This window comes from Salvelinus fontinalis, chromosome 18 (genome assembly GCF_029448725.1).
Source record: "Salvelinus fontinalis isolate EN_2023a chromosome 18, ASM2944872v1, whole genome shotgun sequence".
Taxonomy (NCBI): domain Eukaryota; kingdom Metazoa; phylum Chordata; class Actinopteri; order Salmoniformes; family Salmonidae; genus Salvelinus; species Salvelinus fontinalis.
The window spans coordinates 17611208-17636745 of NC_074682.1; the positions used below are offsets into that span (position 1 = coordinate 17611208).

The following is a 25538-nucleotide window of genomic DNA, read 5'->3' on the forward strand; positions in this document are numbered from 1 at the left end:
TTACAGTGTTTGACAGTGACCACGTACTGATGTTTTGTGTATCATGGTGGTACAAGTAGGCTGTTTTTAGTGGGGTCTTTTAAGTTCCATCCAAGTGTTTAGCACGTCTTTTAGTTTTTTCCTCCCTTTTCCCAACTCTTTAATGTTTTATAACAGGATGCTCTGCTGGATGTGTCGGCCTGCTGGGGGTATGAGAAGAACTGTGGCCCAGAGAACTGCTTTGGCTATCCTGTCTGCACCAGGGTTGACGCCGGATGATACAATACCATCCCCCTCTCTGCATTCACTAACAAGAATATTGTTTTATTTTATTCATTAGCATATTGTGTCAAGCTCTTGTCATACATGTGGATGTGCATAATTTATTTCTGCCACTGGTTTGACCTAACAGAGCTCTTCGGCCTCCCTAGGGCCAGCTTATTGGAGGCATCCCAGGAGCTGTTCTGGAAACAGGCAGACTTTGGTTACGTCACGGAGCGCCTCAGTGAGATGAAGACTCTGCAAGGCCACCAATCCTGTAAACCCTTCCTTCTCTAGTGCAGCTGCACACAGGACTCAGGAATCCACACTGATAAACAGAAAATAAGTTTGCTAAACGCTCACATTTTATTTCTAGGGAGACTCGTCTCTGAAATGCACCAGCCACACTCGCTTCTACAGGGCAACCAATCTGTACTTGGACCTGCGGAACCCTCGCAGGGGTCATGAGAGGTCAGTGTACCCTTGGGGGACACGTCTTTTCTAGAGTCCCATCTGGATTCCTTGTTTTCCTGTGTGCAAAGAATCCTAGTAGTTTAGTTTTTATTGAGTCTTTCTTACATTTGCTTGTCTCTTCATCACACACATTCTGTTTGCGTACAGTGTAGTGACCATATAAATAAAATGAATAGAACATTATTATTTTTTAACCTTTATTTAGCTAGGCAAGTCAGTTAAGAACAAATTCTTATTTTCAGTGACGGCCTAGGAACAGTGGGTTAACTGCCTTGTTCAGGGACAGAACGACAGATTTGTACCTTGTCAGCTCGGGGATTCGATCTTGCTACCTTTCGGTTACAAGGCCAACGCTCTAACCACTAGGCTACCTGCCGCCCAACATGCTTGGAACCCTTGCAATTTGACTGCAAGCTCATGGGTACACTCGCAATGGCTGCCTGGTATTGTGATGCAATAATTTCCATGAAATTTTGAAATGTTCTATCATCTGATGCTGGGTTGCCATGGTAATGTAGAATGTTCATTAAAATGATGCTAACTGGTGTGGCTCATTAAATGGAATGTATTTTTTGCCATGTCAGTTGAGTTGACTCAACAAATCACAGCACAGATTGAAGGGTAAACTTCCGGCTTTTACTTTCTTTCATGGTCTAGGTTGAAGATTGAGAAGGTTAAGGCAATATAATAATTCCATGCAGAAGCGTTCGGAAATAATGAAATTAATTGGACCAGCACCAGAGCGAAAATGACTTGAAGTGAATGTTAGCAGTACAGAAAGTTTGCCATGAAAGTGGAAAATACACACAATCGTAGTGAATTTCAGCTAACTAGTCTGCAAACACATAGCCTAACTGTTTTAATGTCATTCTATTTAAATGTCTTTCAGATTATCTATAGCCACTTTATTACCGCATGTCATGTTTTCAATACTAATCCTGTAGTATTAGCAATGGCACTGGTCCAATGAATGTGCTTATTTTCTAACGTTAATGCATAAAATTATTACGTTGTCATAACCTGTATTTTTTCGACTTAGGAATGGGTACACTCAAAATGGCTGCCAGTCCAGCTGTTATGTCATTAATGACAAGAATGGAGATGGCCTATCTATGCATTCTATTTCTATGGTAGTGACACAGGAAAGCCGAGGTCACACAAAGCAATCTGGACACAATTGATGTTGTTGCAACAATGTTGCATCTGGGTTGCTCCGTGTGTCACCCCCAAACAATAGCCTGCAACTTAGTTGCATTGCATCACAAGAGATATAATCATCCTATTTCATGCAGCTGACTCTAAACAATGTCCAATCATTGAGCAGAAAAAAGTTGACATGACTTGTCATATTGTGCCGTTCGGAACTTCGACCGAGTTGTGATGTCAACACAGCTGTCAGTGCTGCTGCAAACTGCGACAAAAGAGACATGCCAAATGGGAAATGCATAAAAAATTCTAGATATCATGGCTAGTCATGTATATGTGTAACAGTATAACTTTACGTCCGTACCCTCGCGAACCAGGGACCCTATGCACACATCAACAACGGTCGCCCACGAAGCATCATTACCCATCGCTCCACAAAGGCCGCGGCCCTTGCAGAGCAAGGGGAACCACTACTTCAAGGTTTCAGAGCAAGTGACGTCAGCGACTGAAAGGCTGCTAGCGCGCACCACCGCTACCTAGCTAGCCATTTCACATCGGTTACATTCACCCCCCTTTCGACCTCCTCCTTTTCCGCAGCAACCAGTGATCCGGGTCAACAGCATCAATGTAACAGAATAAATTTACCCGTCCCCTCGCCCCGATAATTTATGAAACCAAGATGTGATGTATGACAGGATTGGATGTTGCATGCAATTTCAATTGCGTTTGAATTGTATCAGCAACCTGCTGGAGATGATGTCACTTGTAACTTGCATCTGCAACAGAAATTGCTTCGCGTGACACAGCCTTAACAGAGGTACTGACTGAGATGTGATGGATCAACCTGAATGTGTGTTTTTGGCAGGGGTTAACATGTACCATCATTTCTGTGACTTTGTCAACCTGTACATCTCCCAGCACATCAACAACTCCTTCAGCAGAGACATCAAAATCCTCATGTGGGACACAGTAAGTACAATATTCTGCAGCCCATCTCCATTTCACTGATCTGAGACGACTGAATAAGTGCAAGAAATATGGTGATGGCTTAGCTGGGCCCTCCAATAAGCTAATTAGAGATTCCACCATGTTGCTGTCACCTCGCAAGCTGAATGTTTTGTCCAAAGGTGTTTGTACAAAAAGAAGCAAGAGAATGGTTGTTTACCAGAGTGTTGTGTATCAATGTGCTGTGTTTCACATTTGACCACTTGCTTGTGGAGGAGATTAAGGTGAAGCAGTGGGTGTAAAACAGAATGATTTATGGGAAACCTTATCCTGTCTATTGTTCCCCCCCTCTGTCTGTGGAGGCGAAGGATAAGGAGAGAGGGAGGGAGAGAAAATGACAGAGATGGAAAGGAATGGCCTTTCATCTGACAATAGTGAGCAAGGTCGGTTCGGTTTCAGTTTGATAATAAAGCAGGTTCGGTTTCATTTTGATAATAAAGCAAGGTCAGTTCGGTTTCAGTTTGATAATAAAGCGAAGTCGTTTCAGTTTCAGTTTGATAATAAAGCAGGGTTGGTTCGGTTTCAGTTTGATAATAAAGCAGGGTCGGTTCGGTTTCAGTTTGGTAATAAAGCAGGGTCGGTTCGGTTTCAGTTTGATAATAAAGCAGGGTTGGTTCGGTTTCAGTTTGATAATAAAGCAGGGTCGGTTCGGTTTCAGTTCGATAATAAAGCAAGGTCGGTTCGGTTTCAGTTTGATAATAAAGCAAGGTCGGTTCGGTTTCAGAGTTATAATAAAGCAAGGTCGGTTCGATTTCAGTTCGATAATAAAGCAAGGTCGGTTCAGTTTCAGTTTGATAATAAAGCAAGGTCGGTTCGGTTTCAGTTTGATAATAAAGCAAGGTCGGTTCGGTTTCAGTTTGATAATAAACCAAGGTCGATTTCGGTTTCGATTTTTTTTGTTTTTAAACATTAAATGCACTATGCATTATGTGGGTTGAATGCTGTTACAACACAGAATAAAACAATAATATTAGTCCCGTGATGGTGTCACTGCCCATTACTGCTCATCACTTATTAACCATCATTTATTTACATCACTTTACTTCAATAAAATAGTTCAGTTGTGTATATTTCATTTGTTTTATTTGATTACTTTATTTAATTCCAAGTTATCATCTCGCCTAGAGAGCTGCTGCCTATGCTGTCTGACAAAATAACTATTTTAGTAGTTCTTCAAAGTAAGTAAGGCATACTTTTATGACTGCTGAATACCAAATATCAGTCACTTAGATCATGTCTTTCAAATCAAATTGTATCTGTCACATGCGCCGAATACAACAGTGAAATGCTTACTTATATACAAATGTATGTGGACATGCTTCAAATTTGTGGATTTGGCTATTTCAGCCACACCCGTTGCTGACCGGTGTGTAAAATAGTGCACACAGCCATGCACTGTCCATAGACAAACATTGGTACTAGAATGGCCTTACTGAAGAGCTCAATGACTTTCAACGTGGCACCATCATAGGATGCCACTTTTCCAACAGGTCATTTCGTGAAATGTCTGCCCTGCTAGAGCTGCCCCGGTCAACTGTAAGTGCTATAATTGTGAAGTGGAAACGTCTAGGAGCAACAACAGCTCAGCCGCGAAGTGGTAGGCCACACAAGCTCACAGAACAGAACTGCAGAGTGCTGAAGTGCGTAGCGTATAAAAATCGCATGTCTTCAGTTGCAACACTAACTACCAAGTTCCAAACTGCCTCTATAAGCAACGTCAGCCCCATAACTGTTACGATGGGAGCTTTTTAAAATAGGTTTCCATGGCCAATCAGCCGCACACAAGCCTAAGATCACAATGCGCAATGCCAAGCGTCGGCTGGAGTGGTGTAAAGCTCGGTGCCATTGGACTCTGGAGCAGTGGAAACGTGTTCTCTGAAGTGATGAATCACTCTTCACCACCTGGCAGTCTGATGAATGAATCTGGGTTTAGCGGATGCCAGGAAAACGCTACCTGCCGAGTGAATAGTGTCAACTGTAAAGTTTGGTGGAGGAGGAATAATGGTCTGGGGCTGTTTTTCATGGTTTGGGCAAGGCCCATTAGTTCCAGTGAAGGGAAATCTTAACGCTACAGCACACAGTGACATTCTAGACGATACTGTGCCTCCAACTTTGTGGCATCAGTTTGAGGAAGGCCCTTTCCTGTTTCAGCATGACAATGCCCCCGTGCACAAAGCAAGGTCCATACAGAAGTGGTTTGTCAAGATCAGTGTGGAAGAACTTGACTGGCCTGCGCAGAGCCCTGACCTCAACCCCATCAAACAATTTTAGGATGAATTGAAACGCTGACTGTGAGCCAGGCCTAATCACCCAACATCAGTGCCGACCTCACTAATGCTCTTGTGGCTGAATGGAACCAAGTCCCACAGCAATGTTCCAACATCTAGTGGAAAGCCTTCCCAGAAGAGTGGAGGCTGTTATAGCCGCAAAGTGGGGACCAACTGCATATTAATGCCCATGATTTTGGAATGAGATGTTTGATTATCAGGTGTCCACATACTTTTGGTCATGTAGCGTACCTTGTGAAGCAACTGTTCTCTATCCCTCTTGGTCGCGCATTCCAATGACAGCTACATTTCCGTTTTCTCCTCCCCACTCAGACCACTCACAGAAAGTCTTAGCAAAATTCCATGATAATTCTGCATGATAATTTTCTCTTTGTTAAGAAGCTATTTTTGTTTCTTTTTGACAATTTTAATTTAAAACCACAGTAAGGTACTTGTTACCCAGAAATTATTTGATATTCAGATAAAATCGTCTGCATTGGACCTTTAATCAGGTGGCTGACTGCTGGGCAAGTACAGTTCTAATGAAACATACACCATAATTCAAAACAGTGTTTCATATTACTCTCCATGAAATCTGACATTAAGTTTAGCCAGTCCGATGAAGCAACTGAATTTCAAAGTAATCTTTCTGATGTATTTTTCTTCCTTGTCAGAGTTTTAATGGATATGGGGATCTGTTCAGTGAGACCTGGAAGGCTTTCTCTGACTATGACATCATCCATCTGAAAACTTTTGACACTAAAAGGGTAAGAGAGAGTGTGGGTGTGGTCGTTCATGGTTGTATAACGTATCCATTACCTTGAAACAGGTGTGCTTCAAAGATTCCGTGTTCTCCCTGCTCCCCAGGATGAGATATGGGCTGTTCTATAACACACCTCTGGTTCGTATTCTGTCTGTATCTCTTTATGTGTAATGAAAATATAGAGATAGGATTGCGCCACCTATGAGGAAATCTGAATCCATTTGAGCTGCTTGGGTTGTCCCTGCCTTTCTGACTCCATGCCTTCCTCCGTGCCTTCTCTTATTTTGATCACACAGGCTTTATGTCCGTGTTTTTATCTTTCATGCTTCTCGCCTCATCATGCCATTTTCCTTTATCATCTGTTATCCAGTTTGGTCATAACTCATAACATGCCATTTGGGTCAAATATTTATGCTATGTACTCATCATCTCCAGCTCTTAAGTTATTTAAATGATAATTTCAAGGAGATTTGTGTAAAGATGGTATCATTTAAATACGTAGGTCTAGGGGGGTCAGCCTTGAGGTGTGAATTATTGATAGGTTAGCCTCATATCTGATGCCTTGGATTGCTCCTGCTGCTTATGTCATGTTTATATTCATGTGTTTATTTTTATGACTGCTGTGCTCTGGCCTGTCGGAGGGAATCATAGACCTGTGCTAGGCATGGCTTTAAATGTAGTGTCTTTCTGTGTGGGTATGGAATGTGTTTGCATTTGTCAGATTTCTATCAAAATACAATTCTCACTGTGTATCGGTGCGTGTGTGCGAGGGACATGTGTATGTGCGTGTGTGTGTGTGTGTGAGGGACATTGAGTGTGTGTGTGTGTGTACATGCATGTGTGTGAGGGACATTGTGTGTGTGTGTGTGTGTGTGTGTGTGTGTGTGTGTGTGTGTGTGTGTGTGTGTGTGTGTGTGTGTGTGTGTGTGTGTGTGTGTGTGTGTGTGTGTGTGTGTGTGTGTGTGTGTGTGTGTGTGTGTGCGCGCGCGCGTGGGACAGACAGATGGAGCTAATGGATTTGTCTTGGTGTGTTAATGGCAGATATCTGACTGCCACAGTGAAGGGATGTTCAGGGCCTTCTCCTAGTATGTTCTATATCGACTCAACATTCCACAGGATGGGCCCATGGTAAGGAATACTGATCACACATGCACACACACACGCATACACACACACATGCACACACACCTTTTCTTCACTGGTCTGTAGCTCACCGATACAGGCTTTACTGGTCTTTACGACCCCAGACTGAGTGCATTTGACTGTATCTTTACGACCACTGAAGACGGTTGCGAGGATGCAGCTCATTGTGTATTCACGGCTGATGCTAAGAATATGCTAACAGCCTTCCTGTGAGATGGCAGTGCTTGCGATACCGTCTCCCAGCTGAATAAGAGGTGTGCCCGGCCCTGACCCCCTCTCAGCTCCTCTCAGCTCCTCCTTTCATCCCTCTGATTAATGGTTCAGGGAGACAGCAGACTGCTCTTCTCTACCATTGTGTTCTACTCATCACAATATCAGCTCTCCTTATGCACACACTGCTGTTTCATGTCATCCATCTAATATGCTTTTATAGTTGGGTAACTGCATGTATTTGGCATTATGTGGTGGTGTGTTCCCTCTGGGTTTCTCCTGACAGTCTGTGTGGTTTGTGACTGATCACTTTCACAGTTTCTCTTTTTTTAACATTAGGAGTTGTGTCTTCCTCAGGCTATTTTCAACTCAGATGGTACAATGCCAGTGAGACTGAAATTGAGTTTTGTAGGACTTTTAGCCACTAGATGGTGATGCTGTATAGGACATTTGCTCTCTCACTTGTTATATCAACCCTCTGTGCTGTAGCTCTATGTAATGTGTAATAAAAAATACTGTAGAAAACTCCCACTTCACCTCTGGATGGGAGCCTGCCCCTTATTGGTAGTGGGAGTTTTCTACAAGTCCATCGAATTGAGATTAAGTTCCTTGAAAAGCTATGGATGGGTTTACAGTTTTTCTTAATCACATTCAAGCATTTTGGGGATCTGAGTTGAAAAGTACCTATAGCAGCTATGTTCAAATACATTTACAGAACTTCAGATCATTTTCTTGCCTTTGTACCTGAGTTGCATATCTTAGACACACGTTTGCTAAACTTTAAATACAGATGTCATCATTGAATACAACATTCACTGTTAAGCGAATTTTACCACATTGTTTTAATTGGAAGAGAAATGTGTGAAATTGTGTTCACTGTTTCCAGTAATCAGTATATACTTGTGCACTAACGTCTAAACCACCCCATCAGTGTCATACCATGCACAATATAGGGCAAGATCTAGGCAATGGGGAATAAGTTTAGATCTTTTTTTATTTTACGACATGTAAAGATGTGACCTTCCATTATAGAGCTTTGATGTGGTTTGAGGCATTTACATTCATATCAGTTGTGTTCTTCCGTTGTATTCACCTTTCCTCATTTATATTGTGTTTCTGTGCGCCAATGAAAAGTCTACAAAACAATGAGCCAATCAACCTTTGTATTGAATACATGGAATTTGATTGTGATGATACTGAAGAATGAATCCTTATTGCTTCTTTTTTATTTTACTTTTTATCAGGAATAATATTTGATTTGATGTATATTAAATTGTTTAGTGAAACATGCATAAAAGGAGTGTAATTGCCCATAATTGTACACCTTTGGATAGTTGTAATTCCAATTTTGATCATCATGATTTAGTGACTGCTAACAAAATGTATTGATCTACTGGGACTTTAAAAAGACAGACAAACTTTCTGTTTTGTGTGCTTGGACTCAATCTTTTTTCTTTTTATGAATGTGTTTGCCATTTTGATGGTATGATATAATTTTGATGAATATACTGTATTAATGTTTTGAGAAGGCAACCACATTTTGAAAGTGCATTTACTGTTTTGCAAAAGGCCACAGAATTCTGGTTCTTTTAGACTGTTTTGAGAATCGACAAAGTTGTTCCAAGAATGCTTTTACACGTTTGAGAAAAAATGTATTACGTGAAAGGCTGGAGTTCATCTTTTGCGATTTCTGTTAATGCACCATATCCAATATAGATGTCCTATTTATATCATCTCACTACTCCTGATCCTTATGCTCCTGGTTTCAGGAGGGGAGGATTCGTGTCACGTTGTTAGCACGCAGCACAGACTATCGTAAGATATTAAACCAGCAGGAGGTGAGTCCAGTCTGAGGCAGCACTGCCCACTTCTTCCTCCCTCAATTGATTTACTGCCTCCTCCAGCTCTTAACTGGCCATTTAAAATCTTATTTAAACTGGCGGAGTAAAATGCCTGTGATTTATGCGGCCGGTGTCTGCGTTTGCTCCTCTCATTGATCAGAGAATGCATCTCACTGTGTTCATACAGCTCACAAATGCCCTGAAGACCGTGCCTTTACTCCAGGTCAAAGTGGTGGATTACAAATACAAGTGAGTGTGAACAGTTTGTATTCTTTAGATGCATTATTGGTGGATAAATGATACGGTACTGCTGGAGGACATAAGGCAGCAGCACAAAGGGAATTGAGTAACAGGTGTATTTTATTGTCTGACACACCGCTATTAGAGTGGGGTAAATATTGAGTGGTATACTATGTTGGAGTGAAGTCAGTAGGGGTATTATGAGTTAAGTAGTAAGTTACATTTCATAACTGTCTGTCTTGTCTGTAGGGACGTCCCGTTCCTGGAACAACTCACTATTACCCACAACTCTGACATCTTCATCGGGATTCATGGGGCGGGACTTACTCACCTGCTCTTCCTCCCTGATTGGGCCGTCATCTTTGAACTGTGAGTGACACTGTTCAGTCTGTCTGTGTGTGTCTAAAACAGGTTTATGTCTTTGGGTTTTTCTGAGTCTGTGTATCTGTCTGTTCCATTGGATCCTTGTCTGTCTGTCCGTCCGTCCCTCCATGCTCTGTGAATGGTGCAGTACGGGCCAACAGGGCAGAGTGCTCCCTGTGCCGTCTGTGCTGGATATAGTACTATCTGTGTGATGGGTCTGGCAGCATGCTGTGCTCTGTTAGCCCTTAGCCATGAGGTGCAGCAGTGAAAAACGGCCTAATTAAACAGGCATTCATCAGGCCGGGCCATGCAGGGCTGGGAGGCATACTGAGAGAAGAGAATGAGAGCAGGAGATAAAGTGTCTGCATCTGTTCTCCACAGATATAACTGTCAGGATGAGAGCTGCTATCGAGATCTGGCTCGGCTGCGGGGGATCCGATATGCGACTTGGCAAAAAAGGGACAAAGTGCTCCCAGAGGATAAGGTGGGACACTCCAGTACCGCTCCTGCCACCTCCACCTAACTCACTGCCCCAGGTCCCCAGAGACACCTTACCAATCCTCACCTGTAGCTGCAGCATGCACCACCAGACTCATCTGTCATTTTGTCTTTATACACTTGCGTTGCCTCACACAGACACTCACAAATCACAGACCTGCAGTGCGGTGTTCATAATGACTCCCCCCCCCCCCCCCCCCCCACACACACACACACCATACACAGGGTCACCATCCCACCCTGGGGGAGCATCCTAAATTCACCAACTACTCCTTTGATGTGGAGGAGTTCATGCGTCTGGTGCTGAAAGCAGCAGGCTACGTCCTGGACCACCCCGAGTGGAAGCCCCGGCCCAGCCGTGATGAACTGTAGGCCCCCAGCAGCAGAAGGAACAGGACAGTCGGGTGAACACAGCCATCTTAGAAATCTAAAAGTACATTTGAACACTTAAGACGTTGTATATTATCAAGGTTAAATTTAAGTTTACAACATCGCTTTTCAGCTATTTATTACCTGCCAACACAGCCCAGGGTACATCTCAATAGAGATACTAAAGACCAATCAAATGGCCTTGGCAAACCTTATGAGTGCCTGCTACCATTTTCCTTGCTCGAGAAAAGTATATACTCCTTACAACAATTGCCAAATTTGTATTACATGCTGCCAAGAACATTTGTTTCATTTCTCAACAATGTGCTATTTTCTGCATTTTCTGATAAAGTTGTGTGTAACAGGCAGGGATGTAACTTTCAGCATGTTGTGTATGCACCAGTTTGAACAACACTTCAGAATGGTCTTTGCAGGTATTTTGTAGTCCCTATCGCACACAAACTATCGAATGAATCTAAAGCTCAATGTTTTATTTATGAGAAAGGGAGTCAGACCTTTTGGTCGATGTTTTGCAAAGACTTGTAAAGTCATTTTATATTTCAAGGCCATGGAAACATTTTGAAATAAATATTTTCAAAAGAACTGACACATCTCTTTTTGTGTGCAATTTAACCCTAAAAGTGGCAACATATTTTTTTGATGGCCAAATTGGTAATGATTGCAAAGGAACACCTGTCGAGCAATAAAATAATAAAATATAAACCTTTTGTAACACAAGTAAACAGTTTTAATTCTGCAAAACAAACATATATTTGACATTTTTAACACATTTACAGTCAAGTTTATGTTAAAAAATATACGTTTTTGTGTGTCTCATGTTTTTAACCGTTATTTGGATAAATTTCACCCATAGCAACTAAAAAATGTGTTGTGTTTCTGTGATACTCAAGGGCTGAGAAACTACAGATTGAGCCAGTATGACATACCGGTACGACCTAAAATGGCAGCAGATATGGGCGGTATGATCAGATTTTTGGAAAGCTATGGGCTGTCAACTCAGTTCCAATTTAATCTGAAAGATGAGATTCTCACCTTGGCATTGACTGGAAGCATTGACTGGAAGCTTAATATGTATTACATTTTTTTGGTTCAGGGATATGTATATCTTTTCAGGGTACATGCATCGACTTCTGTGTTAAATGTGATGATTTTATGACAAAGTACACACTTGAATAACATTTTCCAGAAAGATTATTTTTTATTTATTCCATATTAAGACAGAAATCATAGTAAATTGTGTTTTTTGTTGTTGTCAGTAACTAGTTGCTTGACAAAGTCTTACAGTTTCGGAAAGGATCAAAAAAAGTTTATAAATTATGTTTTTGACACTTGGGGTCCAAATGTACCCGTTGGTGCTAAGCATCAGTGATTTTATTAATCATAATTTTAGTCAATCTTTGATGGTGACCATGAACAGAAACGCTCTGAAGTTTTCCAAAATATTTGCTGATCTCAAACAGTTATTTTCTGTGGGTTTCATTATTTTAGTTAGCTGGGGACTGGGGAGGAATGTCTCCCCACAAAAGGGCACTGTTTCAGATCTTTTTGTAAAAACCATAAATCTGTCTGACCTCAAACCACCATGCCTGTGCTATCGGTGACACCGATTCACCGCTAGATGGCAGCAGAACACCACACATTAGTCAACAGATGAGTTTATTCCAGGATTACACAGCAGAGGATTGCACGATGTGTGGAACTGCATTGATTGGTCTGAGACTGCTTTCTTTATATAGTCTGTTGAACTCCTGTGTAATCTGGGTCAGGTTTTATTCAGGTGATTGATCAGATGATGAATGATAGGCTAGCTCTTAAATATGAATCAGGCTACGTAGCTGATGTTCTAAAGGGTTGTCATCAGTTTCACCGTTCAAAACACTAACACAGAAAATATCATGTAGGCAGGCCTATCTTAGCTGCTCTTGACAGATGTTGTGGCTGAACTTTCCCATTATTGACAGACTGTCTGGGATAAACACTATTTATGGGTCGGCTCAGGTTACGGCCAGTGACCTCAAATAAAATAAGAATCTCTATGCAGCGGATCAAAAGTGGGGAAACCAAGATGTATGCCCTCAATAACCTTCATGGCAGCAGAGAGCAGAGGGGTATCCTAGGAAGCAAGTTAGATCTACTCCGGGTTTTCTCAAGCTAACCAGCTTCAGTTAGCTTCTCACTCAAGCTCGTGCTTCATCTGCCTACGATGACGGTGGGTATTGCTCGTCCGCCTGCCGCTAGCAGGCTTCTAACTGCACGCGCATGCTGAGAGAATGATGGAACATCAATCCATGGGTGAGTTAGTGCCTCATTTTCATTTGTGCCAAAATCTAAATTAGACAGGCTATGAGGTGAAATAGAATTATAGAAGTGTTGTCTTTATTTTATTAGTATATGAACATTGTCAATTAACTCAGAAAATCTAAATGTCAGTTGTGTGTGTGTGTGTGTGTGTGTGAGAGAGAGAGAGACCCTTGGAAACCCGCGGTGGTCCATTCAGTGAGTAGTGTGTGTGCGCGCCTCCTGTGTGTAATTAGGATGGAAGCATGTGCTGGGTGAGTTATGGTCTTTCGGTGCAGTTATGTCCCCAATCGTTATCTATGAGCTTTAGCCATTAGCGCTTATGACAGCGACTTTTGGATCTTTTCTTCAGGTGTCCCACATGGTGCTTTCTAAACAGGGCTGCTTGGGTGGCCTTATTTCGTGTTAGAAGTAATGATGTGTGTCTACCCTGGAGGTGTTGAATTACCGCCTCCTCTGTTGCTCTTAATATGTGCCATATGGGGGGAGAAATGAGCTTGAAATATGCAAGGAGAGGGAGTGCTCATTCAAAGAGAGCCTATGGCTTAATCATGGGGAAGTGTGATGTGCGTAAAGTCATTACGGAACATCTCATCCAGTGATTCAGACTAGATTAGGGAGAATTATTGCACTGCAGTTTTACCAGTTGGGCTTGAGGTTTCACTGCCAATGCAAGGGAAATACACTATATGTACACAAATATGTGCAATCTCCATAGACAAACACTGGCAGTAGAATGGCCTTACTGAAGAGCTCAGTGACTTTCAACGTGGCACCGTCGTAGGATGCCACCTTTCCAACAGGTCAGTTAGAGTCAGTCGCGGCTGCCCCAGTCAACTGGAAGTGCTGTTATTGTGAATTGGAAACCTCTAGGAGCAACAACGGCTCAGCCGCGAAGTGGTAGGCCACACAAGCTCACAGAGCGGGACCACCGAGTGCTGAACTGCGTAATGCGAAAAAATAGTCTGTTCTCTGTTGCAACACTCACTACAGAGTTCCAAACTGCCTCTGGAAGCAATGTCAGCACAATAACTGTTCGTCTGGAGCTTCATGAAATGGGTTTCCATGACTGAGCTGCAGCTCACAAGCCTAAGATCACCATGCGTAATGCCAAGCGTCGGGTGGAGTGGTGTAAAACTCATCGCCATTGGACTCTGGAGCAGTGGAAACACTTTCCATGGAGTGATGAATCCAGAGGAGGCTGCTGAGGGGAGAACGGCTCATAATAATGGCTGGAACGGAGCCAATGGAATGGTATCAAACCATGTGTTTGATGTATTTGATGCCAGCTATTACTATGAGCCCGTCCTCTTCAATTAAAGTGCCACTAGCCTCCTGTGGATGAATCATACTTCACCATTTGGCTGTCCGACGGACGAATCTGGGTTTGGCGGATGCCAGGAGAATGCTACCTGCTCGAATGCATAGTGTAAAGTTTGATGGAGGAGGAATAATGGTCTGGAGCTGTTTTTCATGGTTCAGGCTAGTCCCTTTAGTTCCAGTGAAGGGAAATCTTAACACTATAGCATACAATGACATTATAGAAGATTCTGTGCTTCCAACTATATGGCATCATTTTGGGGAAGGCCCTTATGACAATGCCCCTGTGTACAAATCGAGGTCCATACAGAAGTGGTTCGTGGAGATCGGAGTGAAAGAACTTGACTGGCCTGCACAGAGCCCTGACCTCAACCCCATCGAACACATTTGAGATGAATTGTAACGCTGACTGTGAGCCAGGCCTATTCATCAACATCAGTGCCCGACCTCATTAATGCTCTTGTGGCTGAATGGAAGCAAGTCCCACAGCAATGTTCCAACATCTAGTGGAAAGCCTTCCCAGAAGAGTAGTGGCTGTTATAGCAGCAAAGGAGGGACCAACTGTATATTAATGCCCATTATTTTGGAATGAGATGTTCGTCGAGCAGGTGTCCACATACTTTTGGTCATGTATTGTATATAGGCCTAATGCCACCGTTGGTTCTCACTGCATTTCAAACATTACTCACAGAGATCATTAAATCAATAAGCATTGCATCCCTTGTTTTGCCATATAACTAACTTGTCTAGGCCTATCTAGTCTAGTTTGTTAGCTCACTTCTTTATCATACTATGCTCATGTCTTTTCTACCCAGGCCATAGATTTGATTTAGTTTTCATCATCTATCTCCTCTCTCGTCCATTTCCCCTGGTCTTTTTGCACAATATCCATCAAATGTATCTTATAAAAAAATATGTCTCACCACTAAGCAGAGATAAATCAATTACAGTGAGCTCATCTTACCTCACCACTTCTACAGGCGTCCAACAAAGCAGGAAAACATTCTCTTTCAGGGGATAAATGTGGAAATATTGATTGAGTGGGAAAAAATATTCTTCAAGTTATGACCAGATATTTCCATGTTTTTCTCTCTGAGGCAACGATTCTGGGGGGAAATAGTCCCAGAGGGGATCCTATTAACCCGGGTCTCTGGAACCCGAGATGCCCTTTACTCCTACCCATTCAGCAGTATTTCTTCCATCAACTCTTTTCATGCCAAATGGGATATATGAAGTTGAAAGATATTATAAATATAAAACATATGTCTTTATGATAACCTTGGCTTGGTCTCTTTTGAAATCACTGCTCTGGCTGAAAATACCTGTTTGTCTACCGTACCATGATGGCTTAAATTTCATTTCACATTTAACCTCAAAACTTGATGCCCAGCAAAGTGTTTTTTTCTCTCAATTTGGTTTGTTCCAATACAACCTGGCCGTTTGTGGAAGATGAGATAAGTGCTTTTGATGAAATAATATTAACGGAATGGTCAGGAGTTTGAAATGAACCCATTAGCCGTTTTCACTCTTCTGCTAAAAGGCCCCACATCCACATCGCTGAACGCTGGGTTCATATTCCTCAAATCACATCAGCTGGATTTTCACATATTTATGTCAAAATATCTTGACATCATCCAACTGGAGATCACGTTGAATCAAATAACATTTTGGTGGCTGATCTGATTTGACAACTGAGCCAACGCAGACAACAGCGGGTTTGGAGTCTTCACGAGGGAGCTGTCCATGGTGCTGAAGTCCTATCGAGCGCCTCTGTCCTTTTTCCGCGGTCCTACATTGTGTTCATTTATGTAGGCTACCTCTATTGGAAGAAGTAGAGCCATCCCTCTGTTGAGTCAGTGGGGGAAACTGCAACATTAGCGGACATCAATCAACAATTTGAAGCCTGTAGTGTTTGGTATTTCAGCGCTTCCCATGGTCATGTACATACTACCTCAATTGGGCCGACCAACCAGTGCTCCCGCACATCGGCTAACCGGGCTATCTGCATTGTGTCCCACCACCCACCACCCACCAACCCCTCTTTTACGCTACTGCTACTCTCTGTTCATCATATATGCATAGTCACTTTAACCATATCTACATGTGCATACTACCTCAATCAGCCTGACTAACCGGTGTCTGTATGTAGCCTCGCTACTTTTATAGCCTCTGTATGTAGCCTCGCTACTTTTATAGGTGATATGTGAAGACTACACTTGGCTTCAACCGCAACCTAACAGCTCACATTCTAGCCACATTCTACCCCCCCCCCCCCCCCTCCTAAAAAAGTAAAACGTTGTTTTTGGTAAATATTTTATTAGATAAATGTCTGGACAGGGGAATTGTAGACTACTCGATGATGGAAAGTAATCGCCACGAGAGATTGATTGTACTAGCTGAATTGCACCGGCCGGGCCTAGACACGTGTTTATCTGAGCACACTCAAAATATATTTTATTTCATGCTCTCTCCATCAAAGTTTCAGTATTGCAACATAGGCTAACTGTAGGCCTATGTTTCGCCTATTCGATCAATGTGTAGACACAGTGAACAGAAAGACAAGGCCCTCCATATATGATATGCCCTCGAATCCCTGACGTGGAAAACATCTGCAGCATATCAAATCCTGCAGCCGATCCTCCTCTATTTGGGTCGTTAGCGGACATCGACCTGGCCAAAGCCTAATGACTATAAATACAGCGCTACGCAATCAATCGCAAAGCCTTCATCGAGTATTCTAGGGCTCAAATAATTGATAGCATAGGCATATATCTTGGAGCATATCTGTGAGACGGAGGTGATTCAATTTTGTTGTTTAATCACCTTGGGGGTTGACATTTACACACCTACGCGCGTGGGCACAGAATCAAGTAGGCCTAGGCTGTTGATATTTGTCCACGGGTTGTTATATGATGATCGAAGTGTGGAAGCGAGCCGGCCTATTATGTGATGATTATGTGATGCTAAGTGTAATCGATTCAATCGGTCAGTTGAGCAGCTGCCAAGACTTTTGGATCGCATTCATCTCGTCATCATCTCTTGCCTCTTGATTTTCTCCTTGGACTTGCCGATGTCGTCATTTCAGCACATCCCTCACTTGGCTACTTGTAAACTATGACATCAGTGAACGTATACTTGAGACATGGCAAATGGGGCGGGCGCAGCGAAAGTGTTCAGAACGGGGAAGACAGCCTCACAATTCTCATGTCAAATCGATATCAGCTCGGGAGGAGCGCGCACGGGGAGCGCAACTATCATTCTACCATCACCATCACTCTCGCATCTCCAGCCGCTAGCGGACCCGTCTTGCTGGCACTGGCGGGGGACCATTGCCAATAACACAATTAACTTGTGTGGAACGTTTACAAAACATGAGTCTGTGTTCTCGTGTTTGGATTTATTCACTTTTGGTGACTTTTTTTATGCCATGAATGAGTAACCTTCCCATGTCTATGTCACTGTCCTCTTTTGGTTCCATCTATTATGGGACGCAGTATAATAACTAGAGGGTGGATCCAGTCGATAACCAAACTCAGACAGCTCACCCGGTTCCGGTGCGGTGGCACCCCGGCTTTAGCCCACCCCGCTGCCAGAGTGTGGCCGGCTCCGCTGGATGGACAGGGAGCTCGAAGGATTGCCTTGTAGTCGGAAACCGGATTCAGTGGAGTGAAGAAAAAGCAACACACAGCAAGCGTGCTATCCCTGATTCCTAAACAATTTCATTATGCCATCGGTTTTATAGATTTAGGTAAGATGTTATTTTTCATTCTTAATTCTTTGCATTGATTTGAATAGATTACCTGCTTTCTTGTTTGTTCCGTGACTGTTCCATGGACTCGGACGCACACGGTCAATGACAGGCTAATGAAATAGGACCAGGGTCAGGAGAAGACTTTGCTTTTAGAAGAGGTAGGCAGGCACTAGGCAGGCTACCATTTGTCATGCAGCACAGAGGAGGGGTGGTGATCGGTAAGGGGAAAATAACTTTGATGTTCTGGTTTTCTACAGTGTGGCCAATTTGTCAAATGACCACTCTGTGAGAGGACCTTTTAGTGAAAAATACCGGAATTAAACAAATTATCCTCACACTCTGACCATAAAAGTCACTTTGGATTCCTGTTTTCTTTAGATTGTGGAATCTAAAACGTTGCACCGAATTGCAATAGACGGTCTTAAATTAAACCGAGGGAACTTCAGAAAAATCCAAATGAATGTGAATGTGTTCGCAGTAAGGGCAGAGATTGAGGTGAGATTGATGCAGTGTTCACTGCAAGGTTAAATAAGCGATCGGTCGGGGATCTGTGCTGCTTAGCATCTATTGAGTGGTACGCAAGGCTGATCCGCTGATCTGGCTCTTTTTCACCGGACTACGCTTGGATCCTGATCAGGTGGGAATAGAGAGGGAGCAGAGACGCGAGCGGGCAGGGAGCATGCACGCACACACACACACACGCACACGCACACGCACACGCACAGACACACACACACACACACACACACACACACACACACACACACACACACACACACACACACACACACACACACACACACACACACACACACACACACACACACACACGTACACGCACACGCACACAAAGAGGTAAATGACTTGGTGCATGTTAATAGGAGCAGTAATGAGAGCCAACCCCTATTATGTTGTAATTGTTAGTCATCCCACCGTCCTACTCCCCACCACCTCCTCACCACTCTTCTCTCTCTTCTGCTCTGCAATTTGTACAGTATAGAGAGTGTAATTATTTCCCCATTGTTTCTCTGTGTGGTAGTGGCACTCTGCAGAGACCGTGTCATTAGTGCAGAGCAGAGGGGGAGATGGCGAGGGCCCCAGAGAGGGGAAAGGTTTGGGGACTTAATTCTCATTGACAGTGGATGGCCTGTCTCCCTCCTTGCCTGCAGCACTCTCTTAATGTGCAGTACTCTCTTAATCTCTTAGTGATCTCAAGGAGATTACTCTAGCAAACCTGGCCTCTTCTTTCACTGAACCGTCATCAACGCACGCACGCACGCACCCACGCACGCACGCACACACGCACGCGCCCACGCACCCACGCACGCACCCACACACGCACCCACACACGCACACACGCACACACACACACACACACACACACACACACACACACACACACACACACACACACACACACACACACACACACACACACACACACACACACACACACACACACACACACACACACCTATACACCTATACACACACACACACACAGACACACACACACAAACACCTTGTGTATGGGCATAATTTATCTCGAGGGAAAGTGATACGATGAGGATTCTTACCAGAATATCTCCATTCTGCTTACAGTGTGTGGCTTCCCCTCTATCTCTTTCAGCCTCTGTGGTCTAATTCCATCTTTCAAACCCCCTCCCCAAACCACCTCCCACATCCAGACTCATCACCGCCCTCTCAGGACCCCCACCAGAGAGGGATAAGGCCTATTCTGTGAGGCCCCTACATGGCATGACACCCCCATCCTTTCCCAGCAGGGGATTTACCTGGCTGAGTGATTGTGAATAAGGAGGAGTGTATTGTGTGCATTTGTGATGAGTACAAGGCTGAGCGGGCAGGGAGGGAGACAGGCCATCCACTCCTGGGTGATCCGTTAGATAAATAACACAGGAATCATGGGTAGCAGTGTGACAGATCTGAGATCAGCTCTACACTGGCATTAGCAGATTCACTGTGAGCCTCTGTGATTGATACAGTGCAATCCAGAGAGGAGGAGAGGAGGAGAGGAGAGATCCTCCAAGCAGGAAGACAGAAAGAGAGAGTGAGAGAGAGAGGCCTCTCATTTGTAAGTGAGATTGGTCCTGATGGCCATTCATCCTTTCCTCTTCTGCCCGAACCGTACCATACTGTACCGGATAGACTCCAGAGAGGGATCAGAGTCAAGCACAGCCTAATGCAGATCAGGAGCTGCACAAAACCTTCCATCAGAGCCAGGCTGAGATGGAGGGTGCAGCCAGAGAGCAGTGTCACCTCTGGAGGAAGGTAGGGCAGGGCAGATTAACATTAGAGGAAGTCTTTGTGCCTGTGCCATGAGCAGCAGGAGGCGGAGGACACAACCCCTGCCATGAAGAGGAGCCATGGTAAGGGTAGAGGTCAAAGGGCACAGCATTCAGAAGAAGCCTTGTTAGCTGTGCAACAGGGCGACCGTGTCGTGTCCAACAGTGTGATGTGTGAATTAGAAATCCCTTTAGCCCTTTTGCTTTGGTGAATCAAAGAGAGCCTCTTTAAAGAGAGTGATTAGTTAAGGAATCCCGTTGAAGAAAGATTGAATCCCCTGTGTTCTCTCCTCTCTCTCTCTGCTACTCTCTCCCCTTATCTTTCCCCCCTCTCTCTCTGCTAATCTCTCCCCTTACCCCCCCCCCTCTCTCTCTCGCGCTCTCTCTCTCTCTTCCCTTATCTGCCTCCCCCTCTCTCTTTCTGTATTTCTCTCTCTCTGGTACTCTCTCTTTCCTTATCTCCTTCCCCATCTCTCTTTCTGTATTTCTCTCTCCCTCACTTTTCCTCACCCTCTTGCTCTCTGCTATTCTCTCTCCTCTTACCCCCCCCCCCCCCCCTCTCTCGCTGAGTGTGTGAAGTCTCTGTGCCCCAGGAGGCTGCAGTAATACAGTTAGGGAGATGAAAATGTGTGGTGTGCAACAGCCTAGAAAAGAAGTGTGTGAATGAGGAAGGCGAGCCCTGGAGGACAGAGGCAGAGCAGAGGGAGGAGAGAGTTATTGCACTGTGGTCCATTGAGCTGGTTCTCCTTCGTTTCTTCTGCATGTGTTCCACTGCTTCCCAGGGTTCTGTGATGTCCACCCTCACACTACATAATGGAGTCGCAGGTGCTGTTGTCTCCGGCAGGCCAATCTAACATGGCTGGCTTAGATTTAGAAAGAGAAAGCACGAAGGTAGGTGTTTGTTTGTGCAGGTAATGTATTTCTGCAAGTGTGAGTTTTGAGGTTGAAAGAAAATAACAACTTCTTATCTATTCAGTCCAGATGTTGGCTAATCACAGAATCAACCCACTTCCCTCAACATTTTTTTCCACGAATCTCACATTTGTACAGACTTTCGTTTCTTATCAGCAAAGTCTATGAAAGTCTTTCTCTGTAATTTCACATATCCCTCAGAAAAGAGCACCATTTTAATCGTATGATACTTTTTTGGACTCAAAGTTAAAAAAAATCAAATGTTCCTCGTGCACTGATAACATGAATTGTGATGGTGACAGATCCCCTGTAAGCAACGGTAATGATTATAATTGAACAGTCACAGCTTCTACCCATGGTGCAGTATATATCACCCAGGATGCAATCTGTCGCTGTGGTAGCTGGCAGATGTGCGGGTACGTGTGAGCGACATTGTGTGTGTGGGTGATTATTAAAGGCTCCTAGTGTAGACTTACCACGGGGCCACTGATGAGGGCTAACTCCACTGCTAGAGCCACAACAGCACCCAGAGCAGCACCCAGAGCAGCACCCAGAGCAGCACTACAGGCTGTTGGGGGATTTAGACCTGTGGGACTAAAGACTGAAAGGGAAAGATGGAGGGTGGTTTGTTCTTCCTCTGTTGGTGAGTATGTGTGCCTGTGAGAGAATGTGATGAGTGTTGTCTATTGTGTGTGCATTAGTGAGGAAGGTTGGTACTGTGTGTGTGTGTGTCTGTGTGTGTGTGTCTGTGTCTGTGTGTGTGTGTGTGTGTGTGTGTGTGCGTGCGTGTGCGTGTGCGTGCGTGCGTGCGTGTGTGTGAGTGCTTGAGAAGGAGATTCGTGTTTGTGTGCGTGTGTCTCTCTCTCTAGAGAGATCTCTCAGAGTATTGCGGCAGTGTGTTTGAAGTGATGGCTTTGTAATGAGAGCTCCAGGCTGCCACCGGTCAGGAGATTGTCTCTGAGGAGGACTGATGTCACTCACAGGATCAGTGGACAACGTCCTGCTCGGGGGATGTTAGAGGATGAGACGTCATTTCATGTGTTTGTGTTTGTGTGTGGTGTTTTTGTTTCTGTGTGTGTGTGTGTTTATGTGTTTGTGTTTTTGTCTCTGGATGTGTGTGTGTGTGTGTGTGTGTGTGTGTGTGTGTGTGTGTTAGCATTCACATTGTGCATGTGTATGAGTGTGTGGGTTAGAGGCCTCTCGTCTCGAGGGGAACAGAGCAATATGGTGTCAGACCCACAGACAAATTAATTCACTTATTGACACCACTGACACGTCTCAGTGATTTTGTAAAATGAACATTGATCAGTCTCTCTCTCTTTCTCTCTCCAACCCCCCCTCTCTTTCTCTCCCCCCTCCCCTATCCCCCCCATACCTTTCTCCCCCCAACTCTCCACCCCTCTCTCCGGCCTCTGTCTCTCCCTGGCCCGCTCATTTGCATGCGTGGCACATTTGGTCATTAATATAATTACGTTCTAGCCGGTACCAGCCTGGTCATTAATATAATTACGTGCTAGCCGGTACCAGCCTGGTCATTAATATAATTACGTGCTAGCCGGTACCAGCCTGGTCATTAATATAATTACGTGCTAGCCTGTACCAGCCTGGTCATTAATATAATTACGTGCTAGCCGGTACCAGCCTGGTCATTAATATAATTACGTGCTAGCTGGTACCAGCCTGGTCATTAATATAATTACGTGCTAGCCGGTACCAGCCTGGTCATTAATATAATTACGTGCTAGCCTGTACCAGCCTGGTCATTAATATAATTACGTGCTAGCCGGTACCAGCCTGGTCATTAATATAATTACGTGCTAGCCTGTACCAGCCTGGTCATTAATATAATTACGTGCTAGCCGGTACCAGCCTGGTCATTAATATAATTACGTGCTAGCTGGTACCAGCCTGGTCATTAATATAATTACGTGCTAGCCTGTACCAGCCTGGTCATTAATATAATTACGTGCTAGCCGGTACCAGCCTGGTCATTAATAGAATTACGTGCTAGCCTGTACCAGCCTGGTCATTAATATAATTACGTGCTAGCCGGTACCAGCCTGGTCATTAATATAATTACGTGCTAGCTGGTACCAGCCTGGTCATTAATATAATTACGTGCTAGCCGGTACCAGCCTGGTCATTAATATAATTACGTGCTAGCCTGTACCAGCCTGGTCATTAATATAATTACGTGCTAGCCGGTACCAGCCTGGTCATTAATAGAATTACGTGCTAGCCTGTACCAGCCTGGTCATTAATATAATTACGTGCTAGCCGGTACCAGCCTGGTCATTAATAGAATTACGTGCTAGCCGGTACCAGCCTGGTCATTAATATAATTACGTGCTAGCCAGGACCAGCCTGGTCATTAATAGAATTACGTGCAAGCCGGTACCAGCCTGGTCATTAATAGAATTACGTGCTAGCCTGTACCAGCCTGGTCATTAATATAATTACGTGCTAGCCGGTACCAGCCTGGTCATTAATAGAATTACGTGCTAGCCGGTACCAGCCTGGTCATTAATATAATTACGTGCTAGCCAGGACCAGCCTGGTCATTAATAGAATTACGTGCAAGCCGGTACCAGCCTGGTCATTAATATAATTACGTGCTAGCCGGTACCAGCCTGGTCATTAACAGAATTACGTGCTAGCCGGTACCAGCCTGGTCATTAATATAATTACGTGCTAGCCGGTACCAGCCTGGTCATTAATATAATTACGCGCTAGCCGGTACCAGCCTGGTCATTAATATAAATACGTGCTAGCCAGGACCAGCCTGGTCATTAATATAATTACGCGCTAGCCGGTACCAGCCTGGTCATTAATATAAATACGTGCTAGCCGGTACCAGCCTGGTCATTAATATAAATACGTGCTAGCCTGTACCAGCCTGGTCATTAGCAGCAGAGGGGCCTGAAATAATCAGGATGTTTGCCGTGTGTGTGAGGGCTTAGGGCCAAGGACTCAGCCCCTCCTCTCTCCATTGATTGGTCTGGTCCATAGGCATACAGCACATAGCCAGCTGGGTGGAGGAGTCAATGAGCCCAGTGCATTCCTCACCGCTAAAGACCCAGGATTAGCTCAACTTCAGAGGGGCTGTGGCGACGCGCATAGAAAATCAAACCTAGCTCCACATCAAGGTTGTTTATATTCCATTAATCATAATTTGGACACAAAGCACAATGAATTGCTGTGGTTTTGGGCTATTTGCCTGTCAGGGCTTCTTTTGGCTTTGTTTGCTCTGAAGTTGCTCGATATGCCGCGGAAGACTGACTCTCTCTCTCTCTCGCCGAGGTGTTGGAACAGCGATCAGGGATTCAGTGACTAATTGTTGAACATTCTCTCTATATCTTTCATCACACCTTCTGTAACTACCCCTGCTCGCTGTATAGTGTAGTTCACCGCCTCTCTCAGAACCTCTACTCCTTTTGATCCTTCACTTCCTTGGGGTGAAAACAAATAGAAGAGTTGAGATGAAAGATGGACAAAACGAGAGAGTAAAGAGATAGATAAATATATAGAAAAGGAGAGAGAGAGAGAGGGAAAGTCCAAGATAGAGAGAGGAGAGGGAGAACAAATAGAGAGAGAGACAAAGAAGGGAGGAATACAAGTAAGGGGGAAAGGGTGGTAGGGAGAGGAGGAAGGAAGTAAGAAGGAAAGAAAGAATGGAGGAGGGAAAGAACCAAGGAAGTGTCTCGGTGAAGACAGACAGAGTAGTCAGAAAGCAGCACAGTGAGGACATAAATACTGTTCTTTCACTACAGTGTTAAATCACAGTGCTTACAAGAAAGTACAATCACTGCCTTTGGCATGAAATGAAAGAATTGCAAATCGAATGTTATTTGTCACATGCTTCGTGAACAACAGGCGTTGACTAACAGCAAAATGCTTACTACAGTAGCAAAGACAGACACAGGTTTCAGACGTTTATACAGTCTCCCAGCTGTCTACAGTATAGTGGATGCATCTAAGGTGGCAACATACTGTAAGGATGCGAGTTAGGTGTCTGGACCCACTGTTTGTCTCCCATCCATATCTGTGTCCTAAGGGACGCTGACTTTTAATGGTCTTTTATTGCTTTATTAGAGAGTGCTGGATTTATGGCGTGGGCCGTGACTCTGTCTGTTGGAGCGCTGTAGGAGCTGCTCTGATCTATGTCAGGCCACACTAGCTGTCTGGGTTTAAAATGACGCCCTCGTAAAGCACACAGTAGTGGTGCTGGGTATGTCTGGGCTGAGCTGGGGCTGGGGCTGGGGCTGAGCTGGGGCTGAGCTGGGGTTGAGCTGGGGCTAGGGCTGGGGCTGAGCTGGGGCTGGGGCTGGAGCTGGGGCTGGGGCTGGGGCTGAGCTGGGGCTGGGGCTGGGGCTG

At 44.3% G+C, this 25538-nt stretch overlaps 1 protein-coding gene and 1 pseudogene across 1 annotated transcript in view; both read left to right on the plus strand.

Annotated features, from left to right (window-relative positions):
* The first annotated feature begins 43 nt into the window (after positions 1–43).
* On the plus strand, positions 44–11331 carry LOC129815871 (EGF domain-specific O-linked N-acetylglucosamine transferase-like; annotated as a pseudogene).
* A 6030-nt stretch (positions 11332–17361) lies between these two features.
* The window catches only part of LOC129815101 (chemokine-like protein TAFA-4), a 52140-nt gene continuing 43963 nt past the window's right edge, over positions 17362–25538 (plus strand). Inside the window, exon 1 of the mRNA XM_055868470.1 lies at positions 17362–17946. The gene's annotated coding sequence lies outside the window, so the exon portion shown is untranslated. The remainder of the gene's footprint in view (positions 17947–25538) is intronic.